Source organism: Vigna unguiculata, chromosome 10 (genome assembly GCF_037176805.1).
Source record: "Vigna unguiculata cultivar grain cowpea cultivar isolate G323 ecotype 2 chromosome 10, ASM3717680v1, whole genome shotgun sequence".
Lineage (NCBI taxonomy): Eukaryota > Viridiplantae > Streptophyta > Magnoliopsida > Fabales > Fabaceae > Vigna > Vigna unguiculata.
The window spans coordinates 36,149,733-36,165,371 of NC_140801.1; positions in this window are offsets into that span (position 1 = coordinate 36,149,733).

Below are 15,639 nucleotides of genomic sequence, written 5' to 3' on the forward strand. Positions count from 1 at the left end.
AACGAATTGAACTTGCTGGCCCAAACAAAGAATGCAATCTAGATGACAACGAGGAAGGTTAGGTTGCTGGAAATGTGATTCTCAACCTAAAGAAGAAGTTGCACGTTGTCTCTTGCTGGAGAAAGAATTGGATGTTGGAGGCTAATGTGAAACACACCAAAAGGACGCTGGAGGGAGAAGTTGGATTTATTGGATGCTTCTTGGCCCAAACAAATTACAGGGGAAAATGAAAACAACAATTGAAACTTGGCTGAAAATACAAACCTAATAAATTGCTAATTACACCAATATCAATCATTAAACTATATAATTATATATTTCTTGAATAATTTAAAAATAAGGAAACTAAAGTTGGGCTTAGCCCTTGGCCCATGATGCATATACCCTTGGGTGATTGTCATCATCTCCTCTATATTGGAAAGGATTTGACCTAAAATCAAAAGGGAGTACTTGAGTTCACAACTTGAACGGTTTCATTCCATTTGGGTCAAAATTTAATCTATAGTAATCATAAAAAATGTACTACATAAGTTTTTGAATTACAAGAGAGGTATTTGTAAATGTCAAACTAAATGAAGGTCTCTTAATTGAATTTTCTTGAAAACTAAGGCCATTTCACAAATGCAATTTTTTCCACTTTGAAATAATTATAACCAAGAAGGTAACAATAATTCAAAGTGTAATTTTGATAAATCTTTGGAGAAATTTGAAGAAATATTTGAAATTGAAAAATTTTCAAAGACAGATGAATTTATGAAAAATGGAAAAGGGTTTAAAGATTAGGCCACTCCCTTGAGAACTTGGTTTCAATTAGTAGGGAAGGAATGATGGATGATTACTCTTTAAGCTTGATTCTTTTCCATTCCTCTATATTTTCTCAAACTCTTCCTTTTCTCTTTTCTCTCTTTTCTCTCGTTCTAATCTCTCTTTTTCAAGCACTAATATTTCTTGTTCTGCTTGATTCATTTCCATTCCATTGTATTTTTCTCAAACTCTTCCTTTTACCTCATCTCTCTTTTCTCTCGTTCTAATTTCTCTTTTTCAAGTTCTAATCTTTCTTGTTCTTCAAGCTCTCTCCTCTTTGTCTCTTCCTTATCTCTTTATTTTTTCATCTTTCTTTATTTCCTCTTGCTCTCTTCTTTTATCTTCTCTTCTTTTTCTTTTGTATTCTTCTCGTTCAGCTAGTTCTTCTTCTTTCTCTTCAATTGCTCTCAACTTTTCATCCCACCTTCTTTGTATTTCTCTTTCTTTTTTCTCACTCAAGAACTTTTGAAGTTTTTCTTTAAACTCATTTTCTCTATAAAAGAACTTAACCTTCTTTTTAATGAATGTTTTTCCTATCCTGTTGAATTCTATTGTCTCACACATTTGCTCTTGATTTATCTTAAATGAAGGAGGAACACAATTTCTTCTCATGCATGCTTTTAAATCACTCCAATCCATAATTGGGGATTTTCTTCCTCTTCGAACTCTAGATTGCCTATGCTCCCACCACTCACATGCATATCCTACAAACCTAAAAATGCTAAAAATTAAATGTATGGTATTTACTACTCCTACCAAAGAATGGATGCAACTCTTGTATTTTCCTCTCTTGAGCTAAATATGATAGTGCACTTATTTCCTCGCCAAAGAAAGGAATGTCTCTCTCTTTTGTCTGATGCAACTCATTCGCACTATGCTTATTTAAGTGGAAACTATTAGCATACGAATAAAAACTCATTTTAAAAAAAATTTGAAACAATGTTCACAAAGAATCTTAAGAATTTCTAAAGAGAATAAAAGGTGAAAGATATATAAAGATGCTCCCAAGAAAGAGAGGTGAGTCTCTTGGACAGTCTTAGAAACCAAGCCTTTCCTAGCCAAAGATCTTTAGATTGCTTTCCCAAAAATTTCTCAATGAGAAAATCTAATCAAAATAGATTTTAGGTGTGAAAAACAATTTTCAATGTGTATGAAACACCTAAGACCAAAGTGATAACGCTGTCGTGAAGCTATAAAATTAATACTACTTATCTATAAGAACGTCAGTTTTGTTAAGAAAGCAACCAACAAAATAGAAAGGATAAAGTAACCCAAAGTTGTCTCCCAACGAACATAAAATTTCTCTTTAACAAATTACTTCTTATAAAAACTATACAAAAGAGTTAATCAAATCATAAGAGGATTAAGATAAATGAAAGAAGAAATAGAATTGAAAAGAGATAAAAAAAAATAGTCAAGAAAATAGATTAATTTCACTACTATTTCAGAATAGGATTCATCATTGGTTTTCTAAAAATTATTTTTATTGATTTCTTGTTTAAGATTTCAAATTAATCAATGTAACTTCTAAATAAGTTTGTTGGCATCCTCACTTTTAACCAAAGTAACTTCTCAATCAAAAGCAAGAACTTTATAGATTTTCCATAGTAAATTTAACCAAAGTAACTTCTCAATTAAATATTACTATGCCTAATCATGTCTATTCTTTTACCTCTTATATATAGTAAAAAGTTAATTAACCAAAGTAACTTCTTAATTAATTCTAATTAGTGTTTTCACCTTTAATCAAAGTAACTTCTTAATTATTAGCAAAAACTCATTCAATCATATGAAAGCTTCTAAAATTAACCAAAGTAACTTCTTAATTAAAATTTAAAAACCTTTGGACTCATATGATTGTAATGTATGTAGACTTAACACCATGCCAACTTGCTACAATGCAAAAATCATTACTTTTACTAGATTAATATCCAAAAGTCATAAATGAAAATAAATCACAACAACAATCAAAAGAACAAACAAATTTATTCAAACTTAGAATCCAATTAAGAAATTATAGTGGAACTAACTCTTAAAGCTTAGTCCTCCATTGAATGCAAAAGTAAAATAAAAATAGAAGAAGAAAGGAGAGAGAGAGAATGAAATTAGCCCCCCTAAAGGGTTCCTAAACTCCGAAGTGCCGAGTTATTTTTTCTATTTTCCATTGGTCTCTTTATATAGGCCTTGATTGGACTTGAATCTTATATTTTTTGTTGTTGCAATTCTTTATCTTTTGATATAATATCTCTCAAATAATTAACAAATTTTATCAATTTCTAAAATATATGGAACATTTTCTTTATTGATAATTTGAGATATATCAAAGATAATTAGTTAAAAATCTTTATATAATTATTCAACAACTTAATTTCTGTCTAATTTTCATTTGCCCCTTTTGTTTGACCATTTGACCAATTTTGACCAGAATTTGCTCAGAACTGACTGCTTTGACCATTTGACTTCCCCATGAGAGGTTGAGATGTGTTATACCCTTCTCTCTCCCAAAATTAGGGCTTCCGTGTGGGTCTCCCCTTGAATTCATGTTTTGGGCTGCTGTAGGTGCAATAGAGGATTTGATGCTGCTCCATGGGCTCGTCAGCGAGTGAAACAATGTTGCTACCGGTGGCACGAGGTGAACTGGTATTGGTTTCACGTTTTAGGGCTCGCAGATCTGGTAGTGATGGTGCCACGAGCTTCCATGGTTGCTGCTCGTGGTTCAGATGCGTTTTGGATTCATGATTTTTCGTTGCAGGTGCGTGAACATGACAAGATTTGGGCTTGGATGCAGGAGGTCTCGCGGTGGTTATGCAAACTGATGTAGGTGCTTCGGTGCAAGTGGTTGAAATTTCAATGAAGTTGGACACAAAACCTAGCTTGCGATTTGGGTTAGCGTTATGGTTCATTGCACACATTGTTCGCGAACACGATAGAGTTGTTTCGTGATTCAGATGCGTTTGTGGGGACTGACGACATTACCACTACAAGAAAAATGCGAATTACATACAAATAATTACATACGGATTTTGATCTATATGTAAATTAGTTGTTACATATGAATTTTACATATGGATCTGGAAAATCTAGTTACATACGAATTTATCCGTATGTAATGAGAAATAAATTTTCAAATGATTTTCCATATGTAACATCCGTATGTAACTTTGGCGTGTTTAGGCGGGGACTTTTGTGAAAGATATTATCTATAGGTAATGATAGGAGACTAGTAGGTAAATAAAAAGAAGTTTTACCTGCTGATTTTACATACAAATCTAAAAACATTTAATTATTAAAAATTAAAATCCAAAATATGTTTACCTTTTCTCTCGCTCACGACACTCTCACATTCCTTCCCTCCTCCCTTAAATGAGACTTGCTCACACTCACTAAGAAGAGCATCTCTCACACTCACACGCTCACCATTGTTTAGTTGTCCGTTCATTTTTCTTTTTTCTTCCAATCTTATTCTCTCACATTCACAGACAATCTTCACCTTTCAACCTTCCTCTCTCTCGCGCTCACCATCTTGTGTAGACTCATAAACAAGAAGAAGAAGCATGTTCTTCCGACGCTCACTCACTCTCCATTCTTGATTCAGTTGGTAAGTAATCTTGTTCATTCATCCCTAAATCCCTAAATTCCTAAAACCGTAAATCCCTCTCTTCTTTCTTACCATTGGCATAGAACCCTAATCTTGTTCACATTTTATGTGTGCAAAATATTGTTGCAGTCTTAAGAGATTGAAATAGAGGTGATGGTGTTGTGTTTTCAGAAGATTGAGAGTGCTATAAAGGTATTTTTCTTTATTTTAGTTTCTTTTTTGTTTGTCTTTGCTTAGTTGCAAAGAAAAATAATTCATTTGTTGAAAATTGTCGATAAGAATGAGAGGAGGAGGCTGAAATGGGTTAGGAATCAAAACTCTGTGAAGAAAAAATAGGTTAGGATTTAGTGGAAGTGTGGGGTGAGCTACCAATTTCTGAGTTGAATTCAGTTAAGTTAAGTTCAGTTCATAAACAATCTTATCAACGTATAGTCGTAATCTCTAACTTCAAGATTTTGTCAATTGTTTGTTTGAATTTAAATCTAAATAAGATTTTGGCAAATAAGTCTTAAACTTATAAAGGTGCAGCAAGAAATCTACGCAAACTTAATTGTCAGAAAAATTAGAATGATCATTTAGTAAGATCAATAGGTGTTGATATCGTTAGGTGTTGATTTGGGATTTGGGTTCCACCCATTAGTTGTGTTTATTGTTATTTTCATTTTTGGTTTGTCCATTTCGATTCAAGATGTAAATGGCTTATTATTAAAGAAGAAACAGAACTCACTTTCTATGTATCAATCTTAATTCTTCTTTCTTATTTTAGTTTATATGATGTGATTATAATGGTGGGCTTAATTAGTTATTTTGAGTTATGTAATGATCATTATGGGTAGGTAAAAAATAAAAACTACATCTGCCAAGCAAATTTTCCTCTAAATAATTTGTCATATGCTAATCATTGCATTATTTCAATTAATGGGTTTTATTGTATAGAAAAAAAAAGTTAATAGCTTTTGTTTTTGTCTTTGTGTGCAGAAAAGTTATTGTATCACACCTAACCGGTTCCGCTAGCTTATCAACACATATCATCCTTGACCGACAACCCATATCGGACAAGGCTGGGAGACTGGTATACCGTACCTAGCCGAACTCGACCAAGTAAACAGTGTACATATCGAGACCGCCAAGTATCCAGGATAGGCCAAGTTAGCCTAACCTGTACCGGTTTTAACCTAACCTAAATATCTAAGAGGACAACCTGCCTGCACCTCATATCACCAACAAAAGCCATCTAGGCAAGTAGTCGGTCTAAGGTCGACTACTCAGGCCGACTACTCCAATAAACTTAGCGAAAATCGAAGCCCCCGCGTTCAATAGGTCTCAAGGGCCTGGGTTAGGGCCCAGGCCCACTCATGGCCCAAACTAGAGCCCAAGTCAAGGCCCAGCCTATGAAATGGTCAAACGTCATTAATGCTCTATAAATACACGTGGACCCCATCATTTAAAGGTACGCATTCATTAATCACTGATTTGACTCTCTAAGAGCTTTGACTGACTTGAGCTTCGGAGACTCTTCTGCAGGTAACCCCCCCTGGGTTCAAGCCGACATGTATCGACTGGGAAGAGGCCAACTAAGGAGATAGCGGACTACGTGATAAGGTGACGCTTGTGCCTAACCTATCTTATTTGTTCTCTGCAGGAACAGTTATATATTGTCCAACAACTTTAATTTTTAATTTTTAGTGTGCACTTTAAACTCGTTAATTTTATAATAAAATCTTATTCTCCATTTATAAAAATGACCGCATAACTCATTCTTCATAATTCATTAAAGTCAAATAACATTTTAAACAAGAAATGCTAGAAATAAAAAAAAATTCTAAGTTAAATCATTTTTTACTTTTATAATTAATCAAACTTTATAGCTTAGTTTAATCTCTTACAAATTATGGATATTTTGAAATGTTTGATATTTAGTATGTATATTTGATCCAATTATGTTTGGATTCTATTTGATCATTAATTTTGTAGTTTTTTCTTCTTCCTCTCCATATTTTCTTCTTCTATCCTATAATCTAAAATAATAATTAAAACACCTTTATCACATTATACTTCGAATATTCAAATAGCATGAGATAGAATTTCGAAATCCAAAAAATGGTTATGGATCAAATTACGTAATCCAAAACAATATTTGCAGTTTTGTAATCTATAATAAAATTACTTAATCAAAAACAAGATTAAATGTCATATAACAAGTTTAGATTCATAAAAACAATTTAGGAAACCTTATCTAAGTAGAAAATCTGATTTCAAACTAAAATTCAGAGTTTTAATAGCTTTGTGATTTTAATTTTTTCCAATTTTTAATTGTAATCTAGTAGCTTTGTTACTATATTTGCATCCATTTCATGAGTTTAATTCCTCCTTCTACGTTTGCTACGATCATTTTACCTACGGATTTTATTCCGTAGATAATTCTGAGTTAAAATTGTATTTCTTATAGATTTTCTAGGTACATACAGATTTTTGTTGTAGGTAATGGACATTTTTCTTGTAGTGTATTGCATTTTCTGGCGATGCAATAGAGTTGCTGCCTTTGGTATCCATAAGAGTGTTGGTGCAAAAAAGGTGGATTCGCGGGAGATCTGCATCGTCACTGATTAGTTCGCTATGGAGATTTTAAATGCATATGTGTGTTGGATGCAGGTGGCTCACAGTGCTTCGACAACAGCGAGGTGCAAGGATGGAACCAAGGTGGCTGCCGACCTGAAGGTGGTGGAAGACCTAGGTTTGAAGACAATGACGTGGCAGTATTCTATTGGTTCAACTTAATGTGATATGTTAGTGACACATGACAACACATGGTTGGACAAATTTGAATGTTGAGGATTGCCACATGACAACATTTGAGTGCATGTAGTTTATTAGTGGAAAGAGGTGTGAAAATAAACAAAGACAGGGGTGTAGAAGTAGGTTTTGTGTGGCCCATTTGGTAAGAGAGGAGTGTATAAGTAATGTATGGGGTGCATTTAACTCCTGAGTTATTCCTTATTAACATGTTTACCTTATTAATTATTTTTTGATTGTTTCATTTTTTGTGTGCAGATATGCCTAGACCCAAGAGAATTAGGAACTTGCTAAAGTCAGTTCCAGGTACCCTTAAAAATAAACACATTTTATGTAGTTTAGAACATTCAGTGGGAAATTATGTGCAAGTTACATCTAGACAATTATCTACTCAATAAGGACAAGCAAGAATTCAACTAAAACAACCAACAACTGAACCTAGAGAACGAGGAATTGAATCTACAAAGACTGTAAGACCTGTGAAAATTAATTATTTAAATAATTAATTAATTAATAAATGCGGGTGGTGGGAACTTTGATGTCATTAAATGTTAAATGGTGTGTTATGGAAAAGTACTAGCTCAAGTGGTTGAGAGTACTTCATTGTGTGAAAGGACTTGGGTTTGAGTCCTATGTATGCCATTTGTGTGTTATTTAATTTATTTTTATTGCGATACTATATTTGAGCATGTTAAGTGATAGTATAATCTTAGGATTTTAATAATTATCACCAAATATGAGTTGGTTGAATGGTGATGTATTGAATTGGTGTTGGTATGGTCACCGGTTCAAACCTTGGTGGACATGAAGTAGACTTTATTTTTGCTAAATTTAGCTTGGAGTGAATGTGAAAGGGCAAAGGTAAACCTAGAATAAGAAGCAGCCAAGGGGCTGGAAAAATAGTATAAAACCTTAGTTAAGTGACCATGAAGTAGGTATGAGTTTTGGGTGTGCAAGAGGCTGAATTAGGAGAAAGTTTGAAGCAAAGCACTAGGGAACAAAAGAACCTTCATTTTTCCCCAATTTTAATCAAGAATTCCAGGTTAGGGGAAGTTGTCTCTTTGTGTATAAATCCCATGTGTTGTAATTTTCGATTATGCTATTGTCAATTGATGTTTGTGTGTTGGGAATTTCGTATTAACCGTGATGAGACTGAGATGGGTTCAATTGATGTTGGTTGCAATGTCTTTTTATGCTTTTGGGATGAATGGAATGAGGCTTTTGGGTACAAGGTGATTGGTTATGGTCTGATCTTAAGTGGTTGTGATTCAAATATGTTTAAAACATGTTCTTGTGGTTGCTTGTTAAAATGGAGTGCTTGGTAGTAATTGAATTGGATTTTGGTATGGTTTTGGTTGATTTCACGCATGAACAAGGGAGAACCTTTGCAATTCTTACCCAAGCGAGTCCCTCTCGCCTAAGCGAGAGTTGCAGAAACTTGTTCTTGGTTTTGGGGTCAAGCGTCTTGCACAGGCGACCTGTTTGGTGTTGGGCGATCTGTTCTCTCAATCAGGCGAGAATGGCTCGCTCAAGCGAGGTCGTGACAAAACGGGGAGTGTTTTGCGTTGAATCCTCGTCCAGGCGAGGGGTTTTGTGTTTGAGCGAAGGAGAGTCTCGCTCAGGCAAGAAGGACTCGCTTGAGCGAGAGATCATGGTGAGCCACTATTTCATACTCGCTTAGGCGAGGTGATTCAGCTTGAGCGCGACAAGTGTACCCGCTTGGGCGAGGACCCATGGCTTAAGCGAGAATGGCGAGAAGTCAAGTTTGTATGTACTATTTGCGCTGGTTTGCTTGGTGTTTCATAAGCTAAGGAAATTATATGCATATGTTTGTGGTGTTTGGACTTGAAGGACTAAGTCCATAGGATTTGGGATGTGCTTGGCTTGAGTCACGAACGAGGAGTTCATGATGGGTGGACCGTATGCGGAATGTGAACGGCTTAGTTCACCGGAGGTACTCTTGTTGGGATGACTAAGCGAGGGAGTTCATCACATGCTCAACTTAAGAATGCTATGAGCGAGGGAGTTCATAGTAGGAAAGGCGGGTATGTGGGTCCGGGTCCGAGCAAGGAGTTTGGATGACAGGCGAGGGAGTCTGTGAAGCAGGACTACAAGCGGGATAGGCATTTCATTTCATAATTGTTTAATTCTTTTTATTTATTTAGTAATATCCTACCGGGATATTACAGAGGCAACTTCTAAACTTGCATAACCACTTGAATCTTCACAGCCAACTTCTGAATCTTCACAGCCACCTTAAGAATTTTCACAACCAACATCTCAATGTACTCAACCCAAATTTGAAGCTGAACTTGTAGTAATAATCCCCAAAAAGGAAGACAATCGAACCACTATTGGTTTGTGGATGCTATAGGTAAATTTAACATTGTGTTAATGTTTTCAATTAATAAGTTCCCATTACTGTATTTGGTTTTTATAGATGAAGGTGAAGTTAGTAAAAATCTTAAGGTCAAGGTTAAGAATGCTCACAACTTGCCAAATGGATTGCATTTGATCGTGAATTATGATGATAAATATCAAGCAATTGGATAAGTATATGGTCTTCTTGCTGAAGTGTGTGGGCAACTAGTAACAAATTGTATATTGTTCCCTATAAGTTTTGAAAGGTGGTCATCAGTACCAGATACTTACAAGGACAAAGTGTGGGAAACTTTAAAGGTAATTAAACATCTCTTTTGTTATTTATTCTACTAAATATAAATTAGAAATATGGATTAACATTTGAATTACTTGAAGCCTCGATTTTGTTTCAAGATAAATAAGGACTTGGCAAACATAGATGTTATGTCTAGAATTTGAAAACTATGGAAGGTGTAACATCCCGACCGAATATTACGAATTTAATTAATAAAATAAAGAAATAATAATTTAATGTCAATTAGTAAAACTTTCAATAATAAAACCAAAATCCATAAGTATAAGTAAGATCGTAATTATCCAAAAGTCCAATAATATCCATAATTCCAATTTATTTGAAATCATAAAACTACATAAAAGCTCTGATAAAAATCTCCCAAGATTAGCCCCGCTCCGGCTCTACGCCTCACCAGTCCCACCTGCAACATCATCTGCTCATGTATACCGCGTATACGATCATCGCCACACACAAGCAGATAGGGTGAGCTAAAAAAATAACCATATATTTTTATAGCACATTTATATATATATATATATATATATATATATATATATATATATATATATATATATATATATATATATATATATATATATATATATATATATATATATCACAATCACACAAAAGGAATTCCATCCTTTGATTTCATACCACCTGGCCACAACCATGTTAATTGTGTTCTACGTCTTCTAGTGACTACCTCAAGATGTCTTGCTGCCATACTTATCGGCCACAACGGATAGAGCACGTGCGGGAACCATGCTACGGATCACACACTGTAACGCTAGGTGGAGTTCTCAAATACGAACATAGTTCGTAACGTCCCAAGACTACCAAACTCGCCAGCTAATCACTGAGGAGGGCAATCCATCTAAACCCATCCGTACTGGATATCAATGCAACTGTAATTTAATTTAGTTCCTTAAGAGTGTAAATGGTGAATAGTTCAAGTCATAAAATAAGTCCCAAAATCATAATTTTGGAGAGAAATAGTTCAGGTGCTAAATGCACCCCTAGTTTTCTTTTTCACACCCCCCGTCTGCAATTGGGCTATCTATTTCTGAAAAGGAATATTTCTGAAGCTAAATGGACCTCCAGTTTTCATTTTTTACACCCCCTTCTGCAATTGGGTCATAATTTCTGAAAAGTGATATTTCTGGAGCTAAATGCACCTCCAGTTTTCATTTTCACACCCCTTCTGCAATTAGCCATTTAATTCTGAAAAGGAATATTTTTGGAGCTAAATGCACCTCCAATTTTTATTTTCCACACTCATCCTGGAATTGGGTCCTCTGACTTTATTCTACACCCCTTCTTTTTACAAATTTGCACCCCTAATATCACTTAACCTCCACTCGACCAGATTACGCCACCTGGCAATCCTCCACACACTAAAATAAGCAATTAAAGTTTGCCATGTCTTCAATCCTCCACTCACTAAAATAACCAATTATGGAATGACACCTCACCACCCTCTCTCATTCACACAACCAAAACCTTAACCCTAATTTTTTTTCCTTCTCTCCCACCATCTTCATTACCGCAGCCCCCACCCTCCATGGCAGTCACCGCCACGCCCGTCGTGCCCTCGCCGGAAAAAGCAGCCACCCCGTCGTGCCCTCGTTGAAAAGCAGCCACCCCTGTTGCACCTTTGGAGTTCGCGAGTCTACATCGTCTTCTCTACGTATCTTGCGGCCAACACCATGACAGCACCACCGTACTCGTGCCTGCAGTAGACGTCAAACATGGAAGGAGCACATAGGAAACCTTAATTATAGGGAGAGAGAGACTCCCCTGACATGTGGCAGTCTGTCAATGAACTGTCAAAGAGTTAGGACCTGTCACTTAATCAACCTTAATTAACGATATTTTTTTGCAAACGGTTCCTCTACATGAACCCTAAATGGCATAGAAAGGAAACAATTGTCTAGCGGCAGTTCATCGTCGACCAGATAGTTTCTAGAAATTTCCCGAAATACTAACATAGTGGAATAAATTCTCAGGCATAATCATACTAAATATAGCATGTTAATCAGACTTAATCGTAAAATTAACGCATAAAGTTACTCTATTTAGCATTTCAGACTTAAAATAAAATTAACGCGTAAGGTTACTCTATTTAGCATGCCAATCAAACTTAAAATAAAATTAACGCGTAAAACTCCTCTAACCTGGTTTCCTTGCTTAAAATGCAAATGCTAGAGCTCCCCCTATGATCACCAATGGTCTTCATAGCACCACCTTAATTTAGCTCCTCTAATTCACTATTTTTCCTTAATTTCATGAACCTTACAATGCTCTCAAAAATCCAGCCTCCAAACCCTTGGTTGCTCATTCATCTAGGGTTTTCTCCACCCTTTCACCTTCATGTCAAAAGTAATTTTAGCAAAAAGGAAGTTTAATTTAGAATTACCATGGTTCAAACCCATAACCATGTCAATACCAATTCAATGCACAACCATTCAACCAATTCATGTTTCATGATAATTCACATAATTCTATAATTATGTTAACACTCATCATGATCCATCACATTATTAAAATAATTATAAAGTAAATAACACATAATTGGCATACATAGGACTTGAACCCGAGTCCTCTCACATAATTAAGTACTTTTAACCATATAAGCTAGTACTTTTTCATGTCATAACAACCAGCATTAAATGCCATAAAGGCTCTCACTACCAGCATTTATTAATTAATTAATTATTTAATTATTAAATTTCACGGGTCTTACAAAAGGAGTACAAATAGAAGTTGTGGAATGAGTTTTGTGATCCCCTTCTCAACAGAAATGATCTCATCAAGAATATTCCTGATGAGATTACCATGGATCAATGGGCTTTTTTTGTTGATTATCGTCTCAAGCCTTCAACAATGTACACAAATTGTAATTAGTATATTTACATAAATTCTAAATTTAAATTTCCACAAAACTGATTTTCTTTTCATGTGGTAGGAAATCGGTAACAAAAATAGAGATATCACGAAAAGGAAAATTATTCCTCACATGGGTGGTGTTATGTCTCTCTTAAGAAAAAGGGAAATTTTGGTATTTTTCATTGATATTTTGTTCTCAATTGAGTTATATTATAATGTTTAACTTTAATTATTTCTTTTGAATATTATAAACTAGAGCTTAGTAAGAACATTGGGAGAGCCAAAATGTAAGATCCGTGAAAAGTAAATAATTAAATAAATAAATAATTAATAAATACAGGTAGTGAGAGCCTTTGAGGCATTAACTATTGATTTATATGACGTGGAAAAACACTAGCTTAAATGGTTGAGAGTACTTGATTGTGTGAGAGGACTTGGGTTCAAGTCTTATGTATGCCAATTGTGTGTTATTTAATTTATTATTATTTTTAATAATATGCTTGATCATGTTGAGTGATAATATAATCATAGAATTATATTAAATATCATGAAACATAAATTGGTTGAATGGTTGTGCATTGAATTGGCATTAGCATGGTTATGGGTTTGAACCTTGTTAATTCTAAATTAAACTTCCTTTTTGCTAAAATTAGTTTTGGCATGAAGGTGAAAGGGAAGAGAAAACCCTAGATGAATGAGCAGCCAAGGGAGGCTGGGAAAATAGTCCATAAGTGACTTTGAATGACAATTAAAATCAGTCTTAATGTCATTTTCGTTTTCCCTTCATTATTGTTAATTAACACACCATTAAAAGACAAATTGTGAGAGAATAGAGGGATTTGGAGGCTGGATTTTTGAAAGCATTGTAAGGTGCATGAAATTAAGAAAAAATAATGATTAGTAAGTGAATTAGAGGAGCTAAATTGAGGTGGTGCCAAGGAGACTATTGGTGATCAAAGGGGGAGCTCTAGCATTTGCATTTTAAGCAAGGAAACCGGGTTAGGGGAACTTTACGCGTTAATTTTATTTTAAGTTTGATTGGCATGCTAAATAGAGTAACCTTACGCATTAATACCATGTTTAAATCTGATTGGCATGTTAAATAGAGTAACTCTACGCGTTGATTTGATTTTAAGTCTGAAATCCTAAAAAGAGTAACTCTACGCGTTGATTTGATTTTATGTCTGAAATGCTAAATAGAGTAACTCTACGCGTTAATTTGATTTTACGTCTGAAATGCTAAATAGATTAACTTTCATGCGTTGATTAATTTAAGTCTGATTGGTATGCTGAATTTGGTATGATCATGCTTGATATTTTATTTTCTTTTAATGTATTGTTTCTAGAAATTTGCAGAAACAGACTGGTTGGCGATGAACTGCCGCCAGATGATCCTTTCCGTTCTAAGCCATTTAGGGTTCCTGTAGTGGAACCACCTGCCAAATTTAGTGTAAAATAGCATGTTTGACCAACGTTGACCGCCCTTACCCAGAGTTGACTGGTTGACCAGTGTTGACTCTTTGATTGTCTAGTGAGAGGCTGCCACGTGTTAGAGCAGTCTCTCTCTCAAATCAAATTTCCTTTCCGCAATTAGGGTTTTGCTGCCGTGAGGGTTGTCGCAAGGTGCGTTTTGCAGATCCGAGGGTGGCCATTATTTTCCGATGGAGGACGTGTTCGGTAGCGCGTTCCGCCGCTGTTGTGGTGCGGAAGGCATGAGGCATGCATCCTAGTGGCAGTGGGGGTGCTTATGGCCGCAGATCAGAGGTCCACAAATAGTGGAGGCTCTGTGTTGCATCGCAGAATCTAGGTTTCCTTCACGGTGAAGAAGAGCAATGAAAGTTGGTGATGGCTTCGCGAGTGGTTCCGCGAGTTCATGGTGGTTGTAGCGTGATGATGGTGGAAGAAGAGGGTGCGGCGACCTTCGTGTTCGCGAATGCAGGTGAGGTTCTGACAGCTCATGCGAGAATAGGGTGCAGCCATGGATTCCGACGTGAGCTCGAATGGTGTTGGTGGCAGCAGGAGATGTCAGAGAAGATGGTGGCACTGGTAACACACAAATGGAGCGGTGGCGGTCGTCTTGGACAGCGGTGGTGCGGGAGTGGAAGGTCGAACAGATGGCAGCACGACGAGGTGGCTACGTTCCGACGTGAGCAGCGGTGGTCGGACGTAGTCTTGGCGGCCAAGGGGGATGTCGGCGGCAAAAGGGTGATGGTGAAGGAGAAAGAGATTTGGGTTAGGGTTTTGGTTGTGTGAAGAAGAGAGAGTGATGAGGTGTCACGTTTTGATTGGTTATTTTAGTGAGTGGGAGATTGAGGACGGGGCATATTTTCATTAGTTAATTTAGTAAGTGGAGGATTGCACCGTGGCACAATCTGGTGGACTAGAGCTTAAGTGACATTAGGGGTACAACTTAGTAAAAAGAAGGGGTGCATAACAGAAATAGAAAGTCCAATTACAAAAGAGGGTGTAAATCTAAAAACAGAGGGTGTAGTTAGCTCCCGAAATATCCCATTTCAGAAATAGATAGTCCAATTGAAAAAGGCGGGTATAAACATGAAAATTAGGGGTGTATTTAGTACCTGAACTATTCCTCTCCAAAATTCTGATTTTGGGACTTAATTTATGACTTAAAATATTCACTATTTACATTCTTAAGGTCCTAAATTAAATTCTAGTTGTATTATTAAACTTAAGATTATTCAAACATATATGATGCAACTAATATCACTTCTTAAGTGCAATAATAATATTAAATTCCCAAAATTTAATTATTTAATGTGAGCAAAGGTTCGACCATCACACCCTCCAAGCAGTCTGGAAGCGGTAGCGCCTGGCGGTACGTGTCCCCCGCCAGGCGATTGTGCTGTAGCGATATTGGTGTTCTTACTATTGACGTGTG